General features: G+C 41.5%; 1 long non-coding RNA gene across 1 annotated transcript; it reads left to right on the top strand.

The window, feature by feature from the left end:
• The first annotated feature begins 2,277 nt into the window (after positions 1-2,277).
• LOC146170688 (uncharacterized) lies at positions 2,278-13,669 on the top strand. Its single transcript, XR_014703139.1, has 3 exons — positions 2,278-2,435; positions 7,923-8,208; positions 13,389-13,669. It is a non-coding gene; the product is annotated as an uncharacterized LOC146170688 (long non-coding RNA).
• The last annotated feature ends 176 nt before the right edge of the window (positions 13,670-13,845 follow it).

Below are 13,845 nucleotides of genomic sequence, written 5' to 3'. Positions count from 1 at the left end.
GGCGCTCTCAATTCCTCTTCATACAGACAATGATAACGCAAAAGTAAAAAATCACGTTAGTCCATATGTATCTCAATCGATAAAGCGATCTTCTCGTTACAAAATAAAACATTTCAATATTACTTTAGCACCCCGCCTACAAACCATAGTACAAAAAAAAAATGCCTTGCCGCATCGTTATTTTTTCACACAAATATTTATTTTGCCCTCTAAATAACCCAGAAAAAGACATCGAAGAGCACAGGCATTTCTTTGAAATGCGAGCAAATTTCATAATAATTTATTTGTTTGCTTTAACGAGAGTACACGTTTAGACATTGACGTTTTCAGAATGGTTCATTTAAAATTAATTGCTTAATTTCCCCTTTCTAAAGCTTTCTTCCGCGTAATTTTTGACGGCTGCGTCTAAAGGTTAAATTTCTCACTCTCTGTACCGCTGCGAGTGTGATATTTTTTGAACACATCTAACGTTTTTACATACTGCTGTGTCAGCTACTCAGCTAAAGCCCTTTTGGGTTTTTACAAAGTAATTCGATATAAACATCATTCCATATGTGCTACAAGAAGATGCTGGTTAATCGTTTATTAAAATGTTGCATCATTCCATGTAACACCAGCAATCGGTGCCCACAATTTTGAAAACAGCTGATAGTTTGCGAGGGCGAATCCTCCACAGGCTCACATTACAAGATGGAGCGATAATTGGTTTGTCCCTTGAGTGACATCAAGAGAACACCGATGGCGACCAGGTTTGTGGCAAACGCTAAAAGTTGGCAAATCCACTCTTGGCGTGACGTTTTCAGAGCTGTGGGAGGCTAGTCTGAAGGGATCATTAGGGCGTCTTATTTGTTTCGACGTCTAGTGTTGTAGAAAAGCCAGAAAAAGTCATTTGGTTGGATCACAAGGATATTAAGCTCGACATGAGGACTCTGGTATATCATTCAATTATCCTTTCTGCTAAAAATCGCAGGGGCATATAATTCGGCCATTTTAATGCCTAAAAGTTGATATCTATGTTAAAATTTGCATAAATCAACGCATTTTTACTTTACTAAATTTCTTGAGTATATATTAGCAATGTTGTAAGGATCGCTGAGGAAACGCAATAGGTTCTCGACACTAATAAATAGTGTTGAATTTTTTATTTTGAATTTGCATACAAAACTGACAGGCTTTTTTCACGTTTTTACTGGTAATTTCTAAAAACGAACTTCATGTATCAGTATTGTATTTTTATTTTTAGCATAAATGGACCTCCTGGATCCAACTCAGTGCATTTGGATGGCTCTACTACCACGGTAGACCCAGACAGCTTTGATTCCATCGATACGCCTGCCCGAAACATGTAGATAATCAGGCGCACCTGCCAGAAAAAGTAAGCGCAACTGAACTTACAAACTCCGTACACACATCAACCGTGCTCAGAAAGGTCTCAATGGCATTCCATTTGGCAACTACTAGCGGTCAAGTAAACCCGGCCGCGTTCCGGTTTCTTTCGATGTGGCACACGAGGCGTACTAACGACCACTCCACCAATCTTGTGGGCCTGCGCCGAGCTTCGGTGTCGCAGTAGTTGGGGCGCATGACTGCCGTGCCTAAGGATGAGGCATCGGACCCCTGCTGGGGCAGTCGCTTTTCTAATGGTGGCGAAAAGCAAGGCGCCCGTGCGCTCTGCAATTCCAGTGAATCTGAAGTGACCATTGGGAGTTGAAATTTCCTGAGCACTCCACTACGGCGTCTGTCATAGCCTTGGCCAATTTGGGTCGTTAAACCCAACAAATAAGATCAAACTATATACACTGCGAAATAAACGCCCTCTTAAAAAAAAAAACAGAAGTTTTTCATACATTTAGGTTACAATCGCATAATATTATATTGAATGATGCAGCATTAAGAATAAAAAAACAGCCGGAATCTGACCTCTGTATTTTGTCAGGGATGACGTGTAGCAATTGTCGAAATAGGGTGGGACTTCATAATTGGCACCGCAGTAATAAATATTTAAAGCTTACTTCGAGAAATGATTTCAGACTCGGTACAGGAAAAAATTGAAATGCAAAATTCTGCGAAATATCTAGTGAGCTTCTTCCTTGGAAACCAAACAAAAATCATCATTATAGTGTCGCTTATTATAATACATTGCATTCCGCGGTTACACAGCTGATTTTTCGGAATACAGTGGAGATAAAGTACTTTATGTGTATGTAAATGTAATGATACAACAGCGTAACATTTCGTTTTTTTTTTCGCATTTAGTTTCTCTTTTTTACAACCAGAATTGGATTTCCTATTTGAAACATATATAAAAGCTAACAACGTGGCTATCCATCTACTATGTTATACAAATGCCTGCAATAGGACGAGATGGGAGTGCCTAAAATACCGTGTGCGCTGCTTTTGCTATCTCTTGCTTGGGCTTCACTTCCGGCTGCAAAGTAAGGTTCACATTCCACGGTAATATTTTGTACGACATATATTTCTGTTTCGCTCTCAGTGGCGTGCGTTCATGGTCCCGTTCGAGCATATCACTGCTTTCATATTTTATACAGCGATTTCGAAGCTTTTACTCCACATCTACCAATAAGCGAAAAGAGCGGAATCGGCGTTGAGACGTAAAAACCTCCTTCCGCCGCCGTGACGCCGCAGAACCTGCGTCACAATGGCGTAATGTAAAAATTGTAGGTCACGGCGGAGTTCTATCAAGAAGTTCACGTCAATCGTGAATGTCTCAAAAGTGTAGTTAAAGACAGGTATTCGGTTGCGAAATCAAGCTTGGCTCTTGTCTCAAATGAGTTCCGTTTAAAACGTATTAAACGTATTAAAACGTAAAGAGTCCGCACAAATCAGTCGGCGTTTGAACAGGCTTTGGTTTCAGCCAGACGCGCAACCCATTAGACCACGTAGTGGGCTTGCAGTGGTTTGATGTAAAATAATTTAACCTGGTTGTCACGTTTCTTTTACGAATAATGTTTCGGTTTTGTTTGGTTTCCTGGGGTTTTGCAAGGCCCGTCATCATTACATAGTAGGTTGGCGCCTTCATTGAAAAGCGGCTCCCACGAACGCAGTTTTATATCCCATCCATATGTTCAGAATTTAAGCGGCCTAGTCACTGAACCAAGCTGTCATGACATGGTTGGATTGAACTGAGATCGCAACCCTTTATTAATGAGTGCAACGCACTACATTTATGCTGTGCATTTACATTCGTTTGGCTTATTGTTTAATAACCTCATGCAATGTGTGGTATCAAGCACAATGTGGTACATTATGACGGCATCCATGCTGGCGATTGCGTCAGATAATGAAGACATAATATGAGAGACTACAGAATGATTAAGTAGCAAAGTAGCAGGTAACGGAAGCCTCAGGTTGGAGGCGATAATGCTGTCCACTCATACTATTAAAGGCTGAGTTAAGCGGTTTTCATTTTTCAGCGCTATAAAAGGGCTATGTCACCAATTATTTTCAACTAAAAAATACAACAAATGTCACAGATAATATACTGAAGCATGAGTCACGCTTAAAAACCAAGACACCAAAATCAAATTGTCATTGAAGGAAACCTCGGAGCCCGTATTCAGATGTTGAAGCTTACAAATCAGGCAGCAGAGATCAGGAAGAGGCTAAGGGGATGTGTTTGCGGTTACGTTTTCCACCTTCCCTTGAACATGTCCTTATTTACCACAACAGGGCATCGCTGCGTTCTAAGCATCATTCATAGCAGGTTGCCATGGGCTACTTCCCCGCAGCGTTGGTTATTTATTCAAATTCTCCCTTTCTAATGGTATGGGCACCGCAGTAGACTCATCGTTTTTAGAGCGCAGCTCTTTGGCGCCCGTACCTGGGTTTCGTGCCGGCGTCGCCGTCGGCGTCGGCCTCGTAATTAGCTACGCCTCCCCTCTCTTCCTGCGTGGCGCCAACAGCGCGTGTTATCTGATTGCTGCGCGCGCTCCTCCGTTCGCCTCTGCTTATACCCCCACCCCCCCCTCTTCCTGCGTGGCGGCGACAGTGCTCACCGGTTGCCGAAATGCCGGCTTGCTATCAGCGGATCACGTTGTGTGCATCCTAAGCCGAAATGCAGAGTCACATTCTCTTCACTCGCTAGCGGCGTCAGCGACATCAGTGAGTCGCTGATATCTGTTCGTTGCGCAACGTTCCTGTAGGCCCACGCGCTTCCCGCAACCTCCGGATAACTTAATTGCTCTCTTCATTTCTCCGACCATAGCTTCTTTCATGACAGCCAAGAATTGTTAGTGGAGGGTTTCCTGAAGGAATTATCAATTATCAATATCAATTCTGGGCCCTCTACTATTTCTAGTATACATCAATTACATAACTATGATACCAGGATTCCCTCAGCTAATCATGTATGCAGATGACAATAACATATTTTGTACTGGAACAAGAAAAGAATGTCTGGAAAAAATGGCTAACGATTACTTATTAAAACTCTCCATGTGGTTGCAAGCCAATCGTATAAGCCTAAAGGTAACAAAATCTAAATATGTAATTTTCAAACCCGTCAGTAAGCGAGGCCTTACCTCTATTAGCATCAAATGTGAAGGTATCCTGCTGAAAGAAGACTCTGAGCAGAAATTTCTGGGGGTTTGGTTTAGCAGTGATCTTTCGTGGAACACCCATATCGATAGCCTTAAATCTGATTTGTCACGAGTTACAGGTTGTCTTTACAGAGTTCAACATTTAATCCCATCCTGGTTGAAACAAGCTCTGTATTACTCTCTTTTCTACTCAAGGATAACCTATTGTATATTAGTCTGGGGCACAACTACTGATCACAATTACAAAAAATTAATTACTTTACAGAAGCAGGTATTGCGTATATGTGAAAATTATCATGATGAGAAACATAAATTAAGAACACACCCACTCTTTTTGAAATACAGTATACTGAAGGCAGACAAGGTTTACTACTTTAAGCTGCTGCACTGGATACATAAGAATCGTTTACGCAACACTCCTACAGACAGAGTAAGCTTGTACGCAATCAGGGATCTAAATTAAAGATGCCCATAACCAGAACAAATTATGGGCGCCAAACACTGTCCTTCCAGGTTAAAAATAATAGAAGAGATACCCCCTAAATTACTATCAACCCTTTTTTGCATTTAGGAAAGATTTTAAGAGTTCTTTTGTGTAGTGATATTGCATACTCTCAGTAATATTACTCCGCCCGCGCATGCTTTTGATGATTTGTTGGTCAAGGTTTGTTAGTTTGCTTACTAGTGAGTTATTGTACTTAAATTGTTTGTCCGGTGTCATCTCTAATTGACTGTGTATTTGTTTACATGACTTAAGGTTTAAAATGCAAAAAAAGAGGGAAAACTCACCTGTCTGATATAGGGTTTTATACTGTGTATATTTCTTTTACTTTCATTATTTTTGTATCCCTGTGATACTCATCGTAAAATTGTGCCTATTAAGTGTCTTCCTTATACTCATATTGTATCTACATATATTTCTTTTGCACACACTGCGCACAAATGTCACTACTGTTTTGTTTCTTTCCTTTTATGTCCTCATCAAGGCTACTGTTGTGTGCCAGCCTGCCGCAATATTCGATGTTCGCTGCTTACTGATCATGTAGACCATGTAGAAAGAAAGAAATAAATACTTGTTAAAGATTTAAAAAAAATGATATTTAATTGTACATATGTGTCTGGCTTGAAATATTTCCCTCAAACTATTGAAAAGGTGAAACAGCTGATGAGCTGCGCTCTAATTTCGCATTAGGAACTAACGAAATCGTCGGTAATGTTTTTCACCACAGAGTTTTCTCCGCCTCATTATTGTAATTTTTACGACATGTCTAGAAGCTGCGAACAACGGAAGGTAATGAGCTCCAGTCAATACCTACATATACTCAGCTGATTTAATTTTCAACCGCAGCAGCGCAAATTGCTGAACATTTAAGCAGGCCTTTCGTGTACTAGAAAATCGCTTGAATATTTAGTTGCCGAAATGTTGGCAATGAATACGCTTACATCAGCAGAGGCATACGTGAAATATTTGTGAGCCGATGTGACCCTTTCTCCGAAAGCTACAAATAGATGTACCACCGGGCTACTCATTCTTGTTTCTAAAATTTATGTCACCATTGCCAACATGTAATACTCGGTATACAGGCGAGTAGAATTGTAAACTATGTACGTTATCGTCAAGCTTTATGGCCTTATGCATGTTGGGAGCACTCATGAATTGATTTTCAAGAAAATAAATGCAAAAAACAAATCTGGAGATTGGAATGAAATGGGGATACTAAAAGCGAAATAGATTTCATATGGCACTCTAAATCGGGCTTTTGTCTCGATGTGGACGTCTTCAAAGAAGTACGATGCAGGAACCATAGGATCGTGAAGTCGCGTATTAGACCTACCTTGAACAGTGATGAAAACAAAACATGGAAAGACAACACCCGACATTGACTTCGCGATACGAGGGAATGTTGAGGAAGTCAGGAAATCGCTGCAGAAGATTTTGTATATTATGGTGATAAATAAAACATTATGTTAGACACAATTAACGATAATATGGGAAGTGTTATTGCTCAGTGGGAACTATATCTAGCCTGTAGAATAATGAGAAAAAATAACACCAAATTTTGTAAGGATAAGCAGGTTCGCATTAAAAAATTGCAGCCAATCTGGCAGAACTGAATTGGCAGCCCTTTCTAAGCGAATTAAAAAATATTAAATTATAATATGTGAGGAAATATATATTGGGAGGATGGAGTTTTCCTTCAGGAGTGGCGACAACCTAGAGAAAGTTATAGGAAAACTCAGCTTGGGCAAAAATGAAAATATGCTCAAAGCAGAGAAAACAGGCAAAACCACTGCAAACATGTATACATATGCAAAGTACGTGCTAAATTCAAGCCTACTTTATATGGCAGCCAAAGTACTCAGGGCATAATGATAGCAGAAGCAGAGCAGAGCTGTCAGGTTAGCTCCAGTAATGAAGGATGAAGTAAGTAAAGCCCCAAATGCAATGGAGAGCGGAAAAGAGGCGGCCTAGGACCAAATTACGGGAGGCTCATTGAAAGAAGTCGATCTAAAAAACATAATAGGGAAATGCAAATGGCGGAAGACTATTTTGCTGGCTGTTACATGCAATGTAATTTCAAGGTTACCACTATAAACATCAGGAAATCCTTAAAGTTATAATACATCCTCAGCCCAACAGAAGTTTTTGCAAAGCAACCCGGCCGCACCATCGCTTCCGTGCTAAATTCCTCTCCACTACCCTCATGAAAATAACTATCCCCTGGACGCCTCCTCAGAAGCTGCAGAAAAAGCCGTCGTTTTATTGGTCATTACCCAGACGTAAGTCCAGGGCATTTTAAGAGTTTAGAAAATTTTAAATCTAAATTTCATGGCTCTTTTTTTATCTAGCATACTAGGCTCATCCGATGCACCCCCCCCCCCCCCCCGCTTTGTGAAGCTAATAAGTAAATGTATATATTACGACATCTGGCCGGCAAATGTTAAGCTATTTGCCGGCCAGATGTCGAAAAGAAAAATTTGCTTCTGATTTTCGTATACAGTGAAGTCTTATACTTTTCATCAATTGCGGAAAGCTTCGTGCCCTAAACTCTAATTTGGATCTAGAGATGTTTTCCAGTAATTTATATGCTCGCCATCGCTTGGGCGAGAGAGCACTTGTCCCTTTCTAATGACAGGTGTTGTGAGTTTCCTGTCGAAAGCCTGCTTTCGTATACCACAAATGTAGGCGAACAAATTCGTCGCAGTTCTTAGCAGCCGCATGCCTGCACCTACAGTTTGCTCTGAGATATTTGCAAGTTTTCAATTACTAACTGAAAATTACGAATAATGAATTTCCATCGGTAGTCCCTTTATTCGGTTCGTATTTCGTCCTGACTTTGGGAATGAAATGATTTATTTCAGCTGTCAACATCCAAAGAAGAACCGAGCGCCTCCGAGCCAATCTTCGAAAGTGACCGAAAGCCTGCCCAACCAACCTACAAATGTCAACCCAGTGCACCCTAGACCACCTTCACCCGTCAGGCCTATTAACCCTAGTACCCCCTTAAACGGGAACCCGGTCCAACCTAACCAACCTCTAAATGTCAACTCAATCCGCCCTAGACAACCTCTAAATAAAAACGCAATTAGTCCAGAACAACCTCCAATGGTCAACCCAATTGACCGTCCGACTCAGTGCCCTACTTGGGTAAGTGTGCTTGTTCTTTCATTGCTTAAACGTTGTCGCCCAGTGAAAGAAACGAATATTGGCGAAAGGCGAATATTCTATATTATGCCTTTTATAATGGAGTAGCCCAGGCTTCTCCAAAGTTCTGTCACAAGTCAAGATCTGATATTTCCACTGAATAAAAATCAGAAAAAGCAGACCATCGCGTTGTTATTGAAGAGAAAGGTTTGCGATTTGAAGGCAGTGTTTTCTAAAGGTTAAATTTATCTTGAGGCGCAAGCTTTATGCGCGTAGCAAGGACTCAGCTTGAATGTTGCTCATGCATTAATAATTTCGTTTCTCCAGTTTGCCGAAAACCTACTGCGGTGTAACTGGTGCTTTTCAATAAACTCCTAGAACTGCTATATTCTCCGTACTGTGTTCAGGCCGATCCTCTGCCGGAACAGAATTGGCGGTATACTTGTGTAAAAAGGAAAGCTGGAAAGTATCTCCTTTCTATTTCAAGAAATATCTTTTGTCACTGCAGCGCATAGTTTTTACAAGAACATGTTTACGCTAATATGCACCATTTAACAGTTTTTAAAAAAAGGAGTTAGAATTCATCATTGCTCGCCGTTTGGTACTAGTGAGGCTCAATAAATGCTTTCATTACTGATGATAACTATACTTTTTAGAGTATCATTAGAGATGGAAGATGCTACACACAATGAAAGAGCGCTGGAAAAAGGCTGAAGGGAAGACTCTGTAGCAAGCCCAGCTATCGTTTTGACAAGCGAACTTGTTCCCTTGTCGTCACGATGGCTCGGCTTGTGAGCTGAGGGCCCCCCTCAAACCTTGCTCAGTGCTATTTCAAAATTCTTTTTTAAAAACTCCCGTCTTCATTGCCGAGTCACAGACTAACGCCTTGTATAGTACCATTTTGTGGCAGAACATTTAAAATAATATAGTATAAATTCCACTGGGTACCCTACAGAACATACACAAAGCAAACAGTAATATGGTTTGCAAATATTGCAAAAATAACTTTACTTATAGTGTTTCCAGGCCTACTTATAACTAGTAACGTTATATTTGAAAGTTGGGTTTTTTAAAATAAAACGACTTGCGAGCTCCGAGATTCTGGTCTAAAATCCTAGTGCGGAATTTAGAAGCTTCAAAAATCACAATATTGTTGCTATTTATTCATATATATGGTTTAATCTGTTTGCTCGCGAGTTGTAGTAAGATTCCTGAGTAATAAATGCATGTACCATAATGCTTGAGCGCCCCCCGACACAAGGCTTCTAAATGAAGTTTCTTGTAAAATCATTTGTCAGTGGTGTACCGGAAAAGCTTGTGCTAAAATCGGTGTATGCCTGCAAGCGGTGGGCGTGCGGGAGCTCTTCTTATGGACAACAACTCTCTCGCATGGCTTCTGATAGTTTCCGGACTAAAATTGTGTACAACAACTCTCTCGCATGGCTTCTGATAGTTTCCGGTCTAAAATTGTGTTGGCCCTAAAATATCGTCGGTGCGGTTGCGAAGCAAAATAAATCATTTACGGCTATTGGATAGGTGCGGTGAATATAGTTAAAATGGCAACCTATTTATAAATATAAGAATCTAACTCTAATTTATCTATTAAGCAGCAATCTACTTCGCATGTCTCGCTTCATTCTTCCGGAGGACACCAGTGATTCTGCTATGCCGAAGCAAACCGTATTTAACTGAATTATAATAACATTTCTTAAATTTTAAGAGTCCCGAGTTGAACGCCCTGCGCTCCGAACAAGCACCATATTTAAGATACCTGATTTAAGGGGAAAACAATGCTTAAATTGTATGCTACATCTAGAAAATATGGACGACGGAAAAGAATTGGAATGAAACATATAATGTGCTGTGAAATGTTTTGTGGATAAGTGTTTTTGTATATTTCTTGCGGATAAATGGGAGGGCGCGCACAGACACAGCTACAGGAAAGATACCGGATGCGTCCGATACGGTCTGGTGGTACTGCGCGACTACCTGCTTGTATCAGTCCAATTACACTGAATGGGAGGCACTGGGAACCAACCCCAAATTCCGCCTTTCGCATCAGGAAAAACAGAGCCACCAGAAAGTCGAAAGTTGGCCCTCTAGAGATGGTTGAAACACTTTTGCGCAGTATAGACGTAATGAAAGCCAGTTAGTGGTTAATAATTCAGCCTTGGGGCAAGGAATCACCGCGCAGATCTATGCTACACTTCTTGCGATTTGCTGCCATTTTTTTATAGTAGACCCGGTCAATAGTGGAAATTAATAAGAAGAAATGAGCATAGGCAGAACATGTAGTGCGAAGAAAGGATTACCAATGGTCGCTTAGGGTAACAGTCTCAGTCTGGACTCCAAAGGAAGGAATGCGTAGCAGGAGGCGGCAGAAAGTCAGGTAGGCGGATGACGTTGAGGCGTTCGCAGGGGCACGTGGATGCAGCTAGCACAGGAGAAGGTCAGTTGAAGGAATATGGAATTGGTCTTCACCATGCAGGTGGTATAGTAAGGCTGATGATGATGACAATGAGACCAGGACACTAAGAATCCAATTTTTCCCGCAGATGCTTCGCTTCTCTATACTGGAGCGCCTTGTCTGAAAAACAATTAGGTATAGCTGCAATTTCTCAAGCGTAAAAATTTGGTAAATGAGGACCTTCGAGACAAAATGCATGTATCATATTGCTAGCACCTTCTACTCTGTGCTGTGGAAACGGGGCTTCCAATCATTTTCTCCATCACTTGCGTGGAACATTCGCACAACGCAGCAGCGCAAAAGAACACGTGTACACCGAGCATGGGCGAAGAGGAGGAAATCAACATTCTAGATTCCAACTGACTGCGCATCCGTGAGAAAGCAAAGCAACACGTTAATTGGGATGTTCAAACTTAAATGTGAACGCGAGAGTAAGAATGAGCCTTGCGGGGTGCAGTTCGTGAACTCGGTACTATCTTAATACATTCTTTTTTCAGTATTGTCCAGGTATTTTTAGGTGTAGGACAAAATATTAACGTCCTTTTATGCCTACTTCACTGTCTAACCTTAAGGACGCACATTCTTTGGTTAAGACAAAGCAAGAATTCTCGTTGGTAAACAAATAATAAAATAACCAGCACAATGAATTATTATCTATTTGTGATTGTCGCGTAGAAATGATATCGCTTTCTACATCTGGCAAAAGCGCTGGTAGAACAGGGCTGTATAAAATACTGGTGGGCTTAATCACATTGAGTTTAAGTAATGGCTCTTCACCGGTCATATCTCCAAATTCCTGGTTGAGTAATAGCATGCTTGGTTTGGTATTATGTCCGCTTGCAAGGGAAGCTCGCGAGGGTATGGATGGACGGATCATAAGGTGTGGAGCACACAATGCAAAACTTAGGCAAATCTTTTTGAAATTCCTAGTAGCTTTTCTGTCATCATAGCACCGCCTTTTAGAACTATGATGCAGCCCTCAAATTGTGCTGTTCATATATATTCTTCAAGAAAAGAACAACTGAAGCATTTTCTTCCACGTAGCCGTTTCGCTCACTTGACCCAGCTCTCGCGTCTCCTCTTCTCAACTTCTGACGTAGCCGAGTGTGCTTTGTGCCCTACCGTATAACAACTGCTGCGCAAAATGCAATGCTCTTCACAAGATAGCGCTTGATATTTATGCTTCCCTCATCATTCCTTAATTTCCGCTTTCTCCTCGCAGCCACATGCTATAACATTTCATATTCTTCCTTGAAAATTGCACTGTTTAGCTTTCTTCTCGAAAGCACGGCAGTATTCTTAGTCAAATGTGTCTGCACCTCTTAAAACATGAGTGCAAAAGAAAATATGGGATACTTTACTCCCTATTTAAGGACTTGATGCTATACTGCAGGCTGGCAGCCCGTATATACAATCCGCCTTCAACTATGTCGTAAGAACTTGCCTACGTGGCCTAGGCTTCCCAGTCGGAAAAAACTACAGAAAATTTTCTGATGTTACAACAAAATTTCTGTGCGGTTTTTGACGGGAAACCTGTTGTGACAACAGAACATTCTGTAGACACATCAGAAATTTCTGTAGTTACAACAGAAAAGTGCTACAGAACTACAAACAACAGAAATATACTACAGAAAACTACAGATCTACAGAAAAGTACTACAAAATTACAGAAAATTCTGATGGTTACGACAGAGCTACAGGATATTTTGTCGTATTTTTTACAAACTTCTGTAGTTTTTTTCGACTGGGTTAGCATGAATGCAAGGGTCCCAGCAGACTGTTTGCGATATCGTGCTCCCCTATGAAAGTAGAGGAACGAGTTGGCAACTGCTGGCAACCGTGACGTCACACAACTCTGCATCCACTCAGTTTGCGTCCATGACAGCTGCCAGCTATATACTGCCTGCTAGAGCCATGGTTCTTTTTTTCGCAATGGCAACGTTTACCGCCGAGGCCAGTGCCAGGGTCTCGGTCAACGGAAAAATTAACGCCATCTGTTAGAAGCGTTCTTTTTTGAATAATAACGTGATAGCATTGAAGGCCGAGTGCACCGGAAATCCGTCACCTGCCGTCGGCGTTGGCAGCTGTCCGTCGCCTGCGTTGTGAGCAAAAAAGAACTTGCATAGCGCTCGCAGTCGGCAGCTGGCAGCTGACATGACCGAGCACTAGTTGGACACGGTGTTGCCTAACATTAGGGCCATTTTTTAAGCCACACTACTCAACCTGGCAAAGCAAACATCACTAGAGGTATTTGAAGTCTACTACACTGGTGTAGCTGTTGTAGGTTAGAAGAATGACCTATTATGTTTGGTAGCTGCTGCCAACTCGGGCCTCCTGCCAGGACCGTTGCAGCCCCGTTTCCACCAGGCCGTGCAGCCAAATTCGGGAGGCTTGGCTAGTGCAGGACTTTATATATAGGCTGGCAGCCTACGCTATCACGTGAAACCATAAAGGCGTAGCTTAACTGCCCCCTATAAGTTTTGTATCACGGCATGCCGATCACAAGTCGAAATTGAACCATGAGATTCAAAATCACAGTGCATCGTATAAACTAAGACAGGCGCAACACAATTGCAGAAGTATATGCCACTAGGGGTATTCAAGATAAGTATGCCCGCATTTTCGTTTAAGAGCATATAGAAAAATTAAACATGTTTTCATAATAGCATTACCTCTACAGCATTTTAATAATATGACTCGTTTTGCCTTCTTTCAGTGTCCCAAAGGAAAATACCCGGGAGATTGGTGTGCTCCAGGTTGTAAGTGCGGATATGTACCCAACTTTTCTTATGGGCTATTTTATTGCAACCCGGCTATAAGCCAAAATGAGCCCACAGTCGCATTACAGAGGAAAGGACTGAATAATAACTTCCCTAAGTAGCACCCGTCTTTCCTACCACTTTTCTAATAGAGCTGCCAGAAATGCAAAGCTGCTGTTTCATTCTGTGCTATATATTTGTCTGCGAAAAAAATAAAAATGCGATAATGCCTCCGTAAGTTGGCTCGTCTTCGTTCGGTCCTTTCTAGACGGAAAAGTTTCAACATGTATCGCGGACCCTGCTTTTACTCAGGGGATGCCGGAACGAAAAAAAGCTCTATGAGTTACATCTGTTTAAATACTACGACTGCAGCGGAAGACATCATCTGCGGCAGCTGAGCTCCATGGCATTAAA

This window comes from Amblyomma maculatum, unplaced genomic scaffold (assembly GCF_055883805.1).
Source record: "Amblyomma maculatum isolate TAMU_Amacu unplaced genomic scaffold, ASM5588380v1 scaffold_72, whole genome shotgun sequence".
NCBI lineage: Eukaryota > Metazoa > Arthropoda > Arachnida > Ixodida > Ixodidae > Amblyomma > Amblyomma maculatum.
This window is presented reverse-complemented; position numbering and strand designations above follow the sequence as displayed.